At 33.1% G+C, this 13,186-nt stretch overlaps 1 protein-coding gene across 1 annotated transcript in view; it reads right to left on the bottom strand.

Moving 5' to 3' along the window:
* Positions 1-13,112, bottom strand: part of LOC5570752 (transcription factor grauzone) — a 33,622-nt gene extending 20,510 nt beyond the window's left edge. Inside the window, exon 1 of the mRNA XM_001659291.2 lies at positions 12,899-13,112. The gene's annotated coding sequence lies outside the window, so the exon portion shown is untranslated. The remainder of the gene's footprint in view (positions 1-12,898) is intronic.
* Positions 13,113-13,186: the final 74 nt, after the last annotated feature.

Raw genomic sequence — 13,186 nt, 5'->3', positions numbered from 1 at the left:
GGCAAAAACTGCACGATAAAATTTTGACGAAACCCTCTCAGATCTTTAGTATAGACCTCAAATTGACCCTCAATTGGGAAATTGAGAGGCGACGGCTGAGACTTTATTTTATGGAAATTTTCAAAATTGATGAAAAAAATTAAAAATGGTTGTTAAAAATTGCCATCTTTATTCGTCGTTTGGCAAAAACTGCACGATAAAATTTTGACGAAACCCTCTCAGATCTTTAGTATAGACCTCAAATTGACCCTCAATTGGGAAATTGAGAGGCGACGGCTGAGACTTTATTTTATGGAAATTTTCAAAATTGATGAAAAAAATTAAAAATGGTTGTTAAAAATTGCCATCTTTATTCGTCGTTTGGCAAAAACTGCACAATAAAATTTTGACGAAACCCTCTCAGATCTTTAGTATAGACCTCAAATTGACCCTCAATTGGGAAATTGAGAGGCGACGGCTGAGACTTTATTTTATGGAAATTTTCAAAATTGATGAAAAAAATTAAAAATGGTTGTTAAAAATTGCCATCTTTATGCGTCGTTTGGCAAAAACTGCACGATAAAATTTTGACGAAACCCTCTCAGATCTTTAGTATAGACCTCAAATTGACCCTCAATTGGGAAATTGAGAGGCGACGGCTGAGACTTTATTTTATGGAAATTTTCAAAATTGATGAAAAAAATTAAAAATGGTTGTTAAAAATTGCCATCTTTATTCGTCGTTTGGCAAAAACTGCACGATAAAATTTTGACGAAACCCTCTCAGATCTTTAGTATAGACCTCAAATTGACCCTCAATTGGGAAATTGAGAGGCGACGGCTGAGACTTTATTTTATGGAAATTTTCAAAATTGATGAAAAAAATTAAAAATGGTTGTTAAAAATTGCCATCTTTATGCGTCGTTTGGCAAAAACTGCACGATAAAATTTTGACGAAACCCTCTCAGATCTTTAGTATAGACCTCAAATTGACCCTCAATTGGGAAATTGAGAGGCGACGGCTGAGACTTTATTTTATGGAAATTTTCAAAATTGATGAAAAAAATTAAAAATGGTTGTTAAAAATTGCCATCTTTATTCGTCGTTTGGCAAAAACTGCACGATAAAATTTTGACGAAACCCTCTCAGATCTTTAGTATAGACCTCAAATTGACCCTCAATTGGGAAATTGAGAGGCGACGGCTGAGACTTTATTTTATGGAAATTTTCAAAATTGATGAAAAAAATTAAAAATGGTTGTTAAAAATTGCCATCTTTATTCGTCGTTTGGCAAAAACTGCACGATAAAATTTTGACGAAACCCTCTCAGATCTTTAGTATAGACCTCAAATTGACCCTCAATTGGGAAATTGAGAGGCGACGGCTGAGACTTTATTTTATGGAAATTTTCAAAATTGATGAAAAAAATTAAAAATGGTTGTTAAAAATTGCCATCTTTATGCGTCGTTTGGCAAAAACTGCACGATAAAATTTTGACGAAACCCTCTCAGATCTTTAGTATAGACCTCAAATTGACCCTCAATTGGGAAATTGAGAGGCGACGGCTGAGACTTTATTTTATGGAAATTTTCAAAATTGATGAAAAAAATTAAAAATGGTTGTTAAAAATTGCCATCTTTATTCGTCGTTTGGCAAAAACTGCACGATAAAATTTTGACGAAACCCTCTCAGATCTTTAGTATAGACCTCAAATTGACCCTCAATTGGGAAATTGAGAGGCGACGGCTGAGACTTTATTTTATGGAAATTTTCAAAATTGATGAAAAAAATTAAAAATGGTTGTAAAAAATTGCCATCTTTATGCGTCGTTTGGCAAAAACTGCACGATAAAATTTTGACGAAACCCTCTCAGATCTTTAGTATAGACCTCAAATTGACCCTCAATTGGGAAATTGAGAGGCGACGGCTAAGACTTTATTTTATGGAAATTTTCAAAATTGATGAAAAAAATTAAAAATGGTTGTTAAAAATTGCCATCTTTATTCGTCGTTTGGCAAAAACTGCACGATAAAATTTTGACGAAACCCTCTCAGATCTTTAGTATAGACCTCAAATTAACCCTCAATTGGGAAATTGAGAGGCGACGGCTGAGACTTTATTTTATGGAAATTTTCAAAATTGATGAAAAAAATTAAAAATGGTTGTTAAAAATTGCCATCTTTATTCGTCGTTTGGCAAAAACTGCACGATAAAATTTTGACGAAACCCTCTCAGATCTTTAGTATAGACCTCAAATTGACCCTCAATTGGGAAATTGAGAGGCGACGGCTAAGACTTTATTTTATGGAAATTTTCAAAATTGATGAAAAAAATTTAAAATGGTTGTTAAAAATTGCCATCTTTATTCGTCGTTTGGCAAAAACTGCACGATAAAATTTTGACGAAACCCTCTCAGATCTTTAGAATAGACCTCAAATTGACCCTCAATTGGGAAATTGAGAGGCGACGGCTGAGACTTTATTTTATGGAAATTTTCAAAATTGATGAAAAAAATTAAAAATGGTTGTAAAAAATTGCCATCTTTATGCGTCGTTTGGCAAAAACTGCACGATAAAATTTTGACGAAACCCTCTCAGATCTTTAGTATAGACCTCAAATTGACCCTCAATCGGGAAATTGAGAGGCGACGGCTAAGACTTTATTTTATGGAAATTTTCAAAACTGATGAAAAAAATTAAAAATGGTTGTTAAAAATTTCCATCTTTATTCGTCGTTTGGCAGAAACTGCACGATAAAATTTTGACGAAACTCTCTCAGATCTTTAGTATAGACCTCAAATTGACCCTCAATTGGGAAATTGAGAGGCGACGGCTGAGACTTTATTTTATGGAAATTTTCAAAATTGATGAAAAAAATTAAAAATGGTTGTTAAAAATTGCCATCTTTATGCGTCGTTTGGCAAAAACTGCACGATAAAATTTTGACGAAACCCTCTCAGATCTTTAGTATAGACCTCAAATTGACCCTCAATTGGGAAATTGAGAGGCGACGGCTGAGACTTTATTTTATGGAAATTTTCAAAATTGATGAAAAAAATTAAAAATGGTTGTTAAAAATTGCCATCTTTATTCGTCGTTTGGCAAAAACTGCACGATAAAATTTTGACGAAACCCTCTCAGATCTTTAGTATAGACCTCAAATTGACCCTCAATTGGGAAATTGAGAGGCGACGGCTGAGACTTTATTTTATGGAAATTTTCAAAATTGATGAAAAAAATTAAAAATGGTTGTAAAAAATTGCCATCTTTATGCGTCGTTTGGCAAAAACTGCACGATAAAATTTTGACGAAACCCTCTCAGATCTTTAGTATAGACCCCAAATTGACCCTCAATTGGGAAATTGAGAGGCGACGGCTAAGACTTTATTTTATGGAAATTTTCAAAATTGATGAAAAATATTAAAAATGGTTGTTAAAAATTGCCATCTTTATTCGTCGTTTGGCAAAAACTGCACGATAAAATTTTGACGAAACCCTCTCAGATCTTTAGTATAGACCTCAAATTGACCCTCAATTGGGAAATTGAGAGGCGACGGCTAAGACTTTATTTTATGGAAATTTTCAAAATTGATGAAAAAAATTAAAAATGGTTGTTAAAAATTGCCATCTTTATTCGTCGTTTGGCAAAAACTGCACGATAAAATTTTGACGAAACCCTCTCAGATCTTTAGTATAGACCTCAAATTGACCCTCAATTGGGAAATTGAGAGGCGACGGCTGAGACTTTATTTTATGGAAATTTTCAAAATTGATGAAAAAAATTAAAAATGGTTGGAAAAAATTGCCATCTTTATGCGTCGTTTGGCAAAAACTGCACGATAAAATTTTGACGAAACCCTCTCAGATCTTTAGTATAGACCTCAAATTGACCCTCAATTGGGAAATTGAGAGGCGACAGCTGAGACTTTATTTTATGGAAATTTTCAAAATTGATGAAAAAAATTAAAAATGGTTGGAAAAAATTGCCATCTTTATGCGTCGTTTGGCAAAAACTGCACGATAAAATTTTGACGAAACCCTCTCAGATCTTTAGTATAGACCTCAAATTGACCCTCAATTGGGAAATTGAGAGGCGACGGCTGAGACTTTATTTTATGGAAATTTTCAAAATTGATGAAAAAAATTAAAAATGGTTGTTAATAATAACCATCTTTATTCGTCGTTTGGCAAAAACTGCACGATAAAATTTGGACGAAACCCTCTCAGATCTTTAGTATAGACCTCAAATTGACCCTCAATTGGGAAATTGAGAGGCGACGGCTGAGACTTTATTTTATGGAAATTTTCAAAATTGATGAAAAAAATTAAAAATGGTTGTAAAAAATTGCCATCTTTATGCGTCGTTTGGCAAAAACTGCACGATAAAATTTTGACGAAACCCTCTCAGATCTTTAGTATAGACCTCAAATTGACCCTCAATTGGGAAATTGAGAGGCGACGGCTAAGACTTTATTTTATGGAAATTTTCAAAATTGATGAAAAAAATTAAAAATGGTTGTTAAAAATTGCCATCTTTATTCGTCGTTTGGCAAAAACTGCACGATAAAATTTTGACGAAACCCTCTCAGATCTTTAGTATAGACCTCAAATTGACCCTCAATTGGGAAATTGAGAGGCGACGGCTAAGACTTTATTTTATGGAAATTTTCAAAATTGATGAAAAAAATTAAAAATGGTTGTTAAAAATTGCCATCTTTATTCGTCGTTTGGCAAAAACTGCACGATAAAGTTTTGACGAAACCCTCTCAGATCTTTAGTATAGACCTCAAATTGACCCTCAATTGGGAAATTGAGAGGCGACGGCTGAGACTTTATTTTATGGAAATTTTCAAAATTGATGAAAAAAATTAAAAATGGTTGGAAAAAATTGCCATCTTTATGCGTCGTTTGGCAAAAACTGCACGATAAAATTTTGACGAAACCCTCTCAGATCTTTAGTATAGACCTCAAATTGACCCTCAATTGGGAAATTGAGAGGCGACGGCTGAGACTTTATTTTATGGAAATTTTCAAAATTGATGAAAAAAATTAAAAATGGTTGGAAAAAATTGCCATCTTTATGCGTCGTTTGGCAAAAACTGCACGATAAAATTTTGACGAAACCCTCTCAGATCTTTAGTATAGACCTCAAATTGACCCTCAATTGGGAAATTGAGAGGCGACAGCTGAGACTTTATTTTATGGAAATTTTCAAAATTGATGAAAAAAATTAAAAATGGTTGGAAAAAATTGCCATCTTTATTCGTCGTTTGGCAAAAACTGCACGATAAAATTTTGACGAAACCCTCTCAGATCTTTAGTATAGACCTCAAATTGACCCTCAATTGGGAAATTGAGAGGCGACGGCTGAGACTTTATTTTATGGAAATTTTCAAAATTGATGAAAAAAATTAAAAATGGTTGGAAAAAATTGCCATCTTTATGCGTCGTTTGGCAAAAACTGCACGATAAAATTTGGACGAAACCCTCTCAGATCTTTAGTATAGACCTCAAATTGACCCTCAATTGGGAAATTGAGAGGCGACGGCTGAGACTTTATTTTATGGAAATTTTCAAAATTGATGAAAAAAATTAAAAATGGTTGTAAAAAATTGCCATCTTTATGCGTCGTTTGGCAAAAACTGCACGATAAAATTTTGACGAAACCCTCTCAGATCTTTAGTATAGACCTCAAATTGACCCTCAATTGGGAAATTGAGAGGCGACGGCTGCGACTTTATTTTATGGAAATTTTCAAAATTGATGAAAAAAATTAAAAATGGTTGGAAAAAATTGCCATCTTTATGCGTCGTTTGGCAAAAACTGCACGATAAAATTTTGACGAAACCCTCTCAGATCTTTAGTATAGACCTCAAATTGACCCTCAATTGGGAAATTGAGAGGCGACGGCTGAGACTTTATTTTATGGAAATTTTCAAAATTGATGAAAAAAATTAAAAATGGTTGGAAAAAATTGCCATCTTTATGCGTCGTTTGGCAAAAACTGCACGATAAAATTTTGACGAAACCCTCTCAGATCTTTAGTATAGACCTCAAATTGACCCTCAATTGGGAAATTGAGAGGCGACGGCTGAGACTTTATTTTATGGAAATTTTCAAAATTGATGAAAAAAATTAAAAATGGTTGTAAAAAATTGCCATCTTTATGCGTCGTTTGGCAAAAACTGCACGATAAAATTTTGACGAAACCCTCTCAGATCTTTAGTATAGACCTCAAATTGACCCTCAATTGGGAAATTGAGAGGCGACAGCTGAGACTTTATTTTATGGAAATTTTCAAAATTGATGAAAAAAATTAAAAATGGTTGGAAAAAATTGCCATCTTTATGCGTCGTTTGGCAAAAACTGCACGATAAAATTTTGACGAAACCCTCTCAGATCTTTAGTATAGACCTCAAATTGACCCTCAATTGGGAAATTGAGAGGCGACGGCTGAGACTTTATTTTATGGAAATTTTCAAAATTGATGAAAAAAATTAAAAATGGTTGTTAATAATAACCATCTTTATTCGTCGTTTGGCAAAAACTGCACGATAAAATTTGGACGAAACCCTCTCAGATCTTTAGTATAGACCTCAAATTGACCCTCAATTGGGAAATTGAGAGGCGACGGCTGAGACTTTATTTTATGGAAATTTTCAAAATTGATGAAAAAAATTAAAAATGGTTGTAAAAAATTGCCATCTTTATGCGTCGTTTGGCAAAAACTGCACGATAAAATTTTGACGAAACCCTCTCAGATCTTTAGTATAGACCTCAAATTGACCCTCAATTGGGAAATTGAGAGGCGACGGCTAAGACTTTATTTTATGGAAATTTTCAAAATTGATGAAAAAAATTAAAAATGGTTGTTAAAAATTGCCATCTTTATTCGTCGTTTGGCAAAAACTGCACGATAAAATTTTGACGAAACCCTCTCAGATCTTTAGTATAGACCTCAAATTGACCCTCAATTGGGAAATTGAGAGGCGACGGCTAAGACTTTATTTTATGGAAATTTTCAAAATTGATGAAAAAAATTAAAAATGGTTGTTAAAAATTACCATCTTTATTCGTCGTTTGGCAAAAACTGCACGATAAAATTTTGACGAAACCCTCTCAGATCTTTAGTATAGACCTCAAATTGACCCTCAATTGGGAAATTGAGAGGCGACGGCTGAGACTTTATTTTATGGAAATTTTCAAAATTGATGAAAAAAATTAAAAATGGTTGGAAAAAATTGCCATCTTTATGCGTCGTTTGGCAAAAACTGCACGATAAAATTTTGACGAAACCCTCTCAGATCTTTAGTATAGACCTCAAATTGACCCTCAATTGGGAAATTGAGAGGCGACGGCTGAGACTTTATTTTATGGAAATTTTCAAAATTGATGAAAAAAATTAAAAATGGTTGGAAAAAATTGCCATCTTTATGCGTCGTTTGGCAAAAACTGCACGATAAAATTTTGACGAAACCCTCTCAGATCTTTAGTATAGACCTCAAATTGACCCTCAATTGGGAAATTGAGAGGCGACGGCTAAGACTTTATTTTATGGAAATTTTCAAAATTGATGAAAAAAATTTAAAATGGTTGTTAAAAATTGCCATCTTTATTCGTCGTTTGGCAAAAACTGCACGATAAAATTTTGACGAAACCCTCTCAGATCTTTAGAATAGACCTCAAATTGACCCTCAATTGGGAAATTGAGAGGCGACGGCTGAGACTTTATTTTATGGAAATTTTCAAAATTGATGAAAAAAATTAAAAATGGTTGTAAAAAATTGCCATCTTTATGCGTCGTTTGGCAAAAACTGCACGATAAAATTTTGACGAAACCCTCTCAGATCTTTAGTATAGACCTCAAATTGACCCTCAATCGGGAAATTGAGAGGCGACGGCTAAGACTTTATTTTATGGAAATTTTCAAAATTGATGAAAAAAATTAAAAATGGTTGTTAAAAATTTCCATCTTTATTCGTCGTTTGGCAAAAACTGCACGATAAAATTTTGACGAAACCCTCTCAGATCTTTAGTATAGACCTCAAATTGACCCTCAATTGGGAAATTGAGAGGCGACGGCTGAGACTTTATTTTATGGAAATTTTCAAAATTGATGAAAAAAATTAAAAATGGTTGTTAAAAATTGCCATCTTTATGCGTCGTTTGGCAAAAACTGCACGATAAAATTTTGACGAAACCCTCTCAGATCTTTAGTATAGACCTCAAATTGACCCTCAATTGGGAAATTGAGAGGCGACGGCTGAGACTTTATTTTATGGAAATTTTCAAAATTGATGAAAAAAATTAAAAATGGTTGTTAAAAATTGCCATCTTTATTCGTCGTTTGGCAAAAACTGCACGATAAAATTTTGACGAAACCCTCTCAGATCTTTAGTATAGACCTCAAATTGACCCTCAATTGGGAAATTGAGAGGCGACGGCTGAGACTTTATTTTATGGAAATTTTCAAAATTGATGAAAAAAATTAAAAATGGTTGTGAAAAATTGCCATCTTTATGCGTCGTTTGGCAAAAACTGCACGATAAAATTTTGACGAAACCCTCTCAGATCTTTAGTATAGACCTCAAATTGACCCTCAATTGGGAAATTGAGAGGCGACGGCTAAGACTTTATTTTATGGAAATTTTCAAAATTGATGAAAAAAATTAAAAATGGTTGTTAAAAATTGCCATCTTTATTCGTCGTTTGGCAAAAACTGCACGATAAAATTTTGACGAAACCCTCTCAGATCTTTAGTATAGACCTCAAATTGACCCTCAATTGGGAAATTGAGAGGCGACGGCTAAGACTTTATTTTATGGAAATTTTCAAAATTGATGAAAAAAATTAAAAATGGTTGTTAAAAATTGCCATCTTTATTCGTCGTTTGGCAAAAACTGCACGATAAAATTTTGACGAAACCCTCTCAGATCTTTAGTATAGACCTCAAATTGACCCTCAATTGGGAAATTGAGAGGCGACGGCTGAGACTTTATTTTATGGAAATTTTCAAAATTGATGAAAAAAATTAAAAATGGTTGGAAAAAATTGCCATCTTTATGCGTCGTTTGGCAAAAACTGCACGATAAAATTTTGACGAAACCCTCTCAGATCTTTAGTATAGACCTCAAATTGACCCTCAATTGGGAAATTGAGAGGCGACGGCTGAGACTTTATTTTATGGAAATTTTCAAAATTGATGAAAAAAATTAAAAATGGTTGGAAAAAATTGCCATCTTTATGCGTCGTTTGGCAAAAACTGCACGATAAAATTTTGACGAAACCCTCTCAGATCTTTAGTATAGACCTCAAATTGACCCTCAATTGGGAAATTGAGAGGCGACAGCTGAGACTTTATTTTATGGAAATTTTCAAAATTGATGAAAAAAATTAAAAATGGTTGGAAAAAATTGCCATCTTTATTAGGGTGCGGCTTATTTTTCAAAAGTTCTCAAAACCAAAAATTCGTGTGCTCTACTGAATTCAAATCACATTAAAAGAGATTCCTCAAAATCTGAGCCAAAAATATTAACATTTAGGGGTGGCGCAAGCGTCTTGAAGGTGAATTTTCAAGTTATTAAAAATGACCTTCAGTGAAGTAAACATAACTTTGTTAGTTTTCAAGTGATTTTCAAACTTATAGCATCAATACCTTCAAAATTAAATTTACAAAAACTTTGTAGAACATCAAATTTGTCTAAAATCAAAACAAGTTTAAGTTAAAAGTAATTTATTCTAATTTTTTCCTCATTTTACTAAAAATTTAAACTTTGTTTGACCATAACTTCATGATTACTCAACCGATTCCAAATCTTTTCACATGTTTTTGAAGCTATTTGAATTGTTAACAAACCTTTTATACAACGCATTTCACTAACAAAATGTCTTGACCAAGTTATTCAGCGAAAACTGCACAAAAACATGATTTTTTAACGCAAAATGCCAGTTTTTTCAATTTTTTGCCAGTTAAATATTATCTTTGAAGCTGAAACTGGTTTTACTCATTTTTTAAACTTTTGAGAAGAACTTTGCAACAATTTTTGAATAATTTTGAAACAAAACTATGTTTGCATATGTTGAAAAATATATGCACTATTCAACTTGCAGTAAAGGCAAGATGCTTTATAAATTTGAGTTTTATAGAAAAAATGCAATTTCCGGCGAAAAAACTTAAATAATCAAAAGCAATTTGATTTTTGCATTAAAAAATCGTGTTTTTGGATAGTTTTTGGTGAAAAACTTAGTCAAAACCATATTTTAGAAAAATGTGTTGTATGAACAGTTTAAAAACAACTAAATTTTCTTTAAAAACATGTAAAAAGTTTCGGAATCGATTGAGTATTCAAGAAGTTATGGTCCAACTAAGTTGAAATTTTTAGTAAAATGAGAAATTTTTTTGTATAAACGTATTTTAAACTAAGACTAGTTTTGATTTTAGACAAATTTGATGTTCTACAAAGTTTTTATAAATTTAATTTTGAAGATAATGATGCTTAAAGTTTTGAAATTGGTTGGAAAATAACAAAGTTATGTTTACTTCACTGAAGGTCATTTTTTATAACTTGAAAATTCACCTTGAAGACGCCTGCGCCACCTCTAAATGTTAATATTTTTGGCTCAGATTTTGAGGTTTCTCTTTTAATGTGAATTGAATTCAGTAGAGTACACGAATTTTTGGTTTTGAGAACTTTTGAAAAATAAGCCGCACCCTAATCTTTATGCGTCGTTTGGCAAAAACTGCACGATAAAATTTTGACGAAACCCTCTCAGATCTTTAGTATAGACCTCAAATTGACCCTCAATTGGGAAATTGAGAGGCGACGGCTGAGACTTTATTTTATGGAAATTTTCAAAATTGATGAAAAAAATTAAAAATGGTTGGAAAAAATTGCCATCTTTATGCGTCGTTTGGCAAAAACTGCACGATAAAATTTTGACGAAACCCTCTCAGATCTTTAGTATAGACCTCAAATTGACCCTCAATTGGGAAATTGAGAGGCGACGGCTGAGACTTTATTTTATGGAAATTTTCAAAATTGATGAAAAAAATTAAAAATGGTTGTAAAAAATTGCCATCTTTATGCGTCGTTTGGCAAAAACTGCACGATAAAATTTTGACGAAACCCTCTCAGATCTTTAGTATAGACCTCAAATTGACCCTCAATTGGGAAATTGAGAGGCGACGGCTGAGACTTTATTTTATGGAAATTTTCAAAATTGATGAAAAAAATTAAAAATGGTTGTAAAAAATTGCCATCTTTATGCGTCGTTTGGCAAAAACTGCACGATAAAATTTTGACGAAACCCTCTCAGATCTTTAGTATAGACCTCAAATTGACCCTCAATTGGGAAATTGAGAGGCGACGGCTGCGACTTTATTTTATGGAAATTTTCAAAATTGATGAAAAAAATTAAAAATGGTTGTTAAAAATTGCCATCTTTATTCGTCGTTTGGCAAAAACTGCACGATAAAATTTTGACGAAACCCTCTCAGATCTTTAGTATAGACCTCAAATTGACCTTCAATTGGGTAATTGAGAGGCGACGGCTGAGACTTTATTTTATGGAAATTTTCAAAATTGATGAAAAAAATTAAAAATGGTTGTTAAAAATTGCCATCTTTATTCGTCGTTTGGCAAAAACTGCACGATAAAATTTTGACGAAACCCTCTCAGATCTTTAGTATAGACCTCAAATTGACCCTCAATTGGGAAATTGAGAGGCGACGGCTGAGACTTTATTTTATGGAAATTTTCAAAATTGAAGGTCAATTTGAGGTCTATACTAAAGATCTGAGAGGGTTTCGTCAAAATTTTATCGTGCAGTTTTTGCCAAACGACGAATAAAGATGGCAATTTTTAACAACCATTTTTAATTTTTTTCATCAATTTTGAAAATTTCCATAAAATAAAGTCGCAGCCGTCGCCTCTCAATTTCCCAATTGAGGGTCAATTTGAGGTCTATACTAAAGATCTGAGAGGGTTTCGTCCAAATTTTATCGTGCAGTTTTTGCCAAACGACGAATAAAGATGGTTATTATTAACAACCATTTTTAATTTTTTTCATCAATTTTGAAAATTTCCATAAAATAAAGTCTCAGCCGTCGCCTCTCAATTTCCCAATTGAGGGTCAATTTGAGGTCTATACTAAAGATCTGAGAGGGTTTCGTCAAAATTTTATCGTGCAGTTTTTGCCAAACGACGAATAAAGATGGCAATTTTTAACAACCATTTTTAATTTTTTCATCAATTTTGAAAATTTCCATAAAATAAAGTCTCAGCCGTCGCCTCTCAATTACCCAATTGAAGGTCAATTTGAGGTCTATACTAAAGATCTGAGAGGGTTTCGTCAAAATTTTATCGTGCAGTTTTTGCCAAACGACGAATAAAGATGGCAATTTTTAACAACCATTTTTAATTTTTTTCATCAATTTTGAAAATTTCCATAAAATAAAGTCTTAGCCGTCGCCTCTCAATTTCCCAATTGAAGGTCAATTTGAGGTCTATACGAAAGATCTGAGAGGGTTTCGTCAAAATGTTATCGTGCAGTTTTTGCCAAACGACGAATAAAGATGGTTTTTTTAGATACTCCGGATTGAAAACGACAATCCGAAATGGCTATACAGTTTTACCCTTATGCTATCTTTTCCATGTATCGCGCCTAATCTTACCTGTTCGCCAATAAAAAAAACTTTATAACATATTTTCCCATTGAAAAACGTTATTCTGTACAAAGTCACTCCATTTTTTAACACCGGTACAAAAACTGGGTGTTAGATTCCCACCAACACGGAAAATAAAAAAGAGGTGATGAAAAATGGGTGTTAGATTCACAGTAGTCCAGGTACCTTATATGAAAAACCGTGGTCAACAATGGGAGCCTTACCCTATCACTCAGGGTAAGAAAATAAACACTCACCTTCCCCCTTGTAAAACCAGGCAGAAAACACCACTTTTCATCGGATTTTCACACCACACAACACACGACGATCGTCGCACTTAAAACCCGCAATTTTCACGATAATTTATACTATTTTTCACGATTTTTACGAAGAATAAACTTTGTGTTTTGCTCCGCACAAACTTTTCCTTCCACTTTTTCACTCACAATCAAATTCGGCTGTCACTTCGATACGAGGTGTCAACAAACAACCGTGTTGCCAACTTTCTCATTTTGCCTTTGGCGAATCAAAGGGAAACGTTCCCA

This window comes from Aedes aegypti, chromosome 1 (genome assembly GCF_002204515.2).
Source record: "Aedes aegypti strain LVP_AGWG chromosome 1, AaegL5.0 Primary Assembly, whole genome shotgun sequence".
Lineage (NCBI taxonomy): Eukaryota > Metazoa > Arthropoda > Insecta > Diptera > Culicidae > Aedes > Aedes aegypti.
Note: the sequence above shows the minus strand (reverse complement) of the source record. Positions and strands in the feature narration are given on the sequence as shown.